The following is a 4,111-nucleotide window of genomic DNA, read 5'->3' as shown; positions in this document are numbered from 1 at the left end:
CTTATACACACACATCCATTTCCTATGTACACCAGCACTGTTGCAGGAGTCTCATTGAGGTGTATTTCAAAATGACAGGTATTTTGTTCTGTGTCTAAACAGATGTCTTGGGCCACAATGGCATTGCTTTCACAAATGAAACCTAGTTGCTCCCGAACAACACAAGATTTCAAATTAACAGTTTGCCATTTTTTACCAATTTGACGGGCCCATTCTCTATGCTCAAAAGGATAGAGAATAGTTCCATCGTGATTCAATCCTAATGCAATGATGGGGTGTACCAAATGCACTGAAGCGTTGCATATTGTCAACACAAAGGCTGTGGCTGTGTTTGTGCTGGGGTTGTAGGTAAAGTTTACCAGATTCCACCAGGACTGGTACTTCCTTTCAAAATCATTAGCATTGTCCCAAATTATTGTCCGGATTTCAGTAGGGAAGATGCCTTCTTCTCCTTCCTTTATAATTGAGGCAACAACTGTTTGCATCCAAAGCTGTGCCTGGATACAGCTGAGGGCTAAGGATATGTTGTTTTGAGCAGTACCAAGAGCATCAATTATCAATTTGTGATCATTTACATTTGTTTTTTCCCAATCTGGTAAAATATTTGATAATAACCACTGTTGTGTCCCCAGGGCTGTTAAAGAGGACTGCAGAGGTTGTTTCAATTTGGTCAGGTCTCTGGTGGTGGCAACTAATTTGTTCATTAATACCTCTGAATCAATGCTATTTAAAATTCCCAATCCTGTTCCCACAACACCGGTCATGTCTCTTGCCATGCGTTTTTTGGAAGGAGTCTGCTTCCACAGCCAGGTGGTCCACCCCTGGAATGAAGTTTGCAAAAAAGGTGAACATTTTGGCTGAATTTCTGTAACATTGTTCTGCATCACTAATTTAACCTGTTTAAGGGACTACGCCGGGTTAAACAATATTTGTTGCTGTCCAGTTTTCTTTATTATGTAAGGCCCAATTTCAAAAATTTTTGGCTTCAACACAACCGGTGGTTGGGTAGTGGATGTTACAGGCGTTACAACATTAACATCAAGTTCTCCCCAGTATTTAGTGTTGTTCTCACCACATATTACCTTGTGAGAGAGCTGCACATTAGTCAGGTTCAACCAACAATTCTGATTTTGAGTCTCACAATGTAAGACATGGCCATGAGATCCTATAGCAGAACTATGTATGGGTTCAACAAGAAATCCAACAATTAATTCACATCGGATGGCAACATCAGAACCTTGTACCAGTGTAAGGGGAGGGAAAACTTTAGTTTTGCTGTCCATTACTAAGGGAAACTGCCAGGGTGTATAATTACCGCAGTTAACACAGGTTTCAATATAGCATTTATTTTGAACTTGTAAGTCAGACCTTGTAAACCTAATGGATCTGTCGGGTCCTTACGCCAATTACATGCCACATAGGTTGGTTTAGTTAACGTGAAATTGTTAGAACCAGAATCGGTTGGTTCATGCTCACAAAGCTTGGTGATTTCAATATTGTTGGTGCTGGGGTCTAGGGTGTAATTACCAACATTATCCTGCCGACAGCACAACAAGAAGGGAGTTTGTTTTTTGCATTTCCAAGCTTTAGTGGGACAAAGTTCCTTTGTAATGTCGGGGTGCAAACTACTTGTTATGTTTGGTTCTAAAAGGTTTCCACTTACTGCAATGGAGCTGGCTTTTTCATGGAAGGATCCCTCTACCTTTCTGCATCCTACCTCAATCTTTTCACCAATTGTCCCAGTTAGCATCCGGACCCAGTCCTTTCGATCCCAGTCCCACTCATTTTGATGGTATACCCTGGAGTCATGCAACACTACCGCCGCTAAATTGGGACGACGACCTCCAGGGTAGGTTCCTTGAGCACTGGTGTACCTGATGGTAGCATGAGTCCATGGCCATTCAGCTGGGCTTTGGCCATGTAGGTATGGTAGGATGTAGAGGAGTATTATTACTGTTAGCATGGCTATCTGGCTTTTATGTCATTTCAAATGTCCCTCGGAGTTCACTTGTAATTATAAACACAGTAAAAACTGCCATCTAGTGGCAGTGCATTAGAATGATGGAATAATCCAACAGGTATTTATCCGATGCTGTTTTCCTACAGCATCAGGTGCTACCCATGCAAATTTATTTAAAGGAGTTTTCAGTACAAGTGGTACCTTTCCTATCATAGAGAGGTCTACTAGGACAGGTTGTTCAGGATAATAGGCTGTATCTTTAGGATTATCAGGTCCTTTTAATGAAGGAATTATGGTTAAAGCTTTGGGGCAAAAAGCATTGATTTTTGGGCACCCATTTACCCCCCATCTTTCATTAATACCTTGAACGGCTTTAGGCAGCCATTCATCCCAGTTTCCTTCCTGTGGTTTTAGAACCCGTTTCAGGAGACCACTGGTCCTTTCTACGATTCCATTGGCTTGAGGGTAGTAAGGGGTGTGGAAAACCCGTTTTATTCTTTCACTTTGTGCCCAATCTTGCACTACTTTAGCAGTAAAATGAGACCCATTTTCAGATTGAATTTCTTGTGGTTTTGGGAAAGCTCCAAACCATATCTGCAGTGCTTTGACAGTATTTTCTCCTGTAGCCCTTTTGTAGGCCTCTGCCTGTACCAATCCTGACATTATTTCAACTCCTACTAGCACAAAATGTTTTCCTCCTGAGCGCCTAAAGGGACCTATGTAATCTACCTGCCATGCATCCCATAAGCCTTTCCCTCCTCTCAAGTGTAATGGGTCATCCTCTAAAGGATGTCTTTCCAGCCGTCTGCGACACTGCTCGCAGGCTGATACACAAGTTTTACACATTTCTCTGGTAACAGGCCAACCTCGAGCATGAGCTTCTTTGTACAAATCCTTTGCCCCTGTGTGTTGTCTTTTTACATGTAACCACTCTAGCAACCACCCCCAATCTTCAATGATCTCTTCCTTTTTCAGGGAGCTTAATCTTGCTAATTCATCAGCTTTATTATTCCATTCTCCTTCTGGATTTCCATCTGTCTGGTGAGAGGCTACCCACCCCACAGCAAAACTTCCCTGACTTGCAATTTCTAAAATGTCTTGCCATTTTTCTCTCTGCCACACTGGAATCCTATTAACTTCCCAATCATTCTGTTGCCAAAAAGTCAACCATTCTGTACAGCCTTTAAAAACAGCATAAGAATCAGTGTAAATGCAAACAAGGGAAGCATTTTGTTTTTCCTTTTGAAAAACACTCCAGACAGCTGTAAGCTCCCCAATTTGAGCACTGCCTTCCCCTTCTGTGATGATCTGCTCACCGGAGGAAGTGTGTAAAGCTACAGCTTTATATTTCCACACTTATCCTTCTGTCTTAGCTGAAGCATCAGTAAACCAAGCATTTGCTGTTTGCTCAGGTGAAAAGGGAGGGGCTACCTTGATCACTGAAGCTGGTTTTTCCTGGCTGCTGTTCAAGTTCTCTGTTTCTTGTATGGATAAATATTTTACAGTGCCCTCCGTGATTGAGAAAATATGAGAGTATTGTTCTATCTGAGCATACCATTTTCTTACAGAGGCCCGTTGGGCAACCCCTTCTGGAGGAGGGGTCCCAGAGGTAACTATTTTTATGACTTTAAAAGGACCTCCTAATACAATTGGCTGCTGTCTTGTGATTTTTTCTACTTCTATTAGAGCCAAATTGACAACAAACAGTCATTTCTCCCAAGTTGTATATCTTTTTTCAGCGTCTTTAAAGCCACGGGAGTAAAAACTGACAGGTCTTGTGGGACCTTCAGGCCCTCTCTGCCATATGTGTACTGACAACCCTGAAGAGGCAAAACCCCATTCCACCTGAAAAGGATCTGTTGGGTGAATAGGGCCTAGGGCCTGATGGGCTGTTGCTTCAAAAATCAATAATTGTAATGCTTCCTCCTGAGCTCGGCTCCAATCCCATTTCATCCCTTTTCTTAGCAGATTATAGAGAGGCCTAGCAATAATTGAAAAATCTGGAATGTGTTTTCTCCAAAATACTAACAATCCTAAAGCTTGTTGGAGTTCCTTTTTGGATTCAGGCATTTTAATCTGGTCTAAAGAGGTTAATGTATCAGGTGGGATACATGTCATTCTGCCTTTCCAGAAAATCCCCAAAAATTTGAC

Source organism: Erithacus rubecula (genome assembly GCF_903797595.1).
Source record: "Erithacus rubecula genome assembly, contig: scaffold_104_arrow_ctg1, whole genome shotgun sequence".
Lineage (NCBI taxonomy): Eukaryota > Metazoa > Chordata > Aves > Passeriformes > Muscicapidae > Erithacus > Erithacus rubecula.
Note: the sequence above shows the minus strand (reverse complement) of the source record.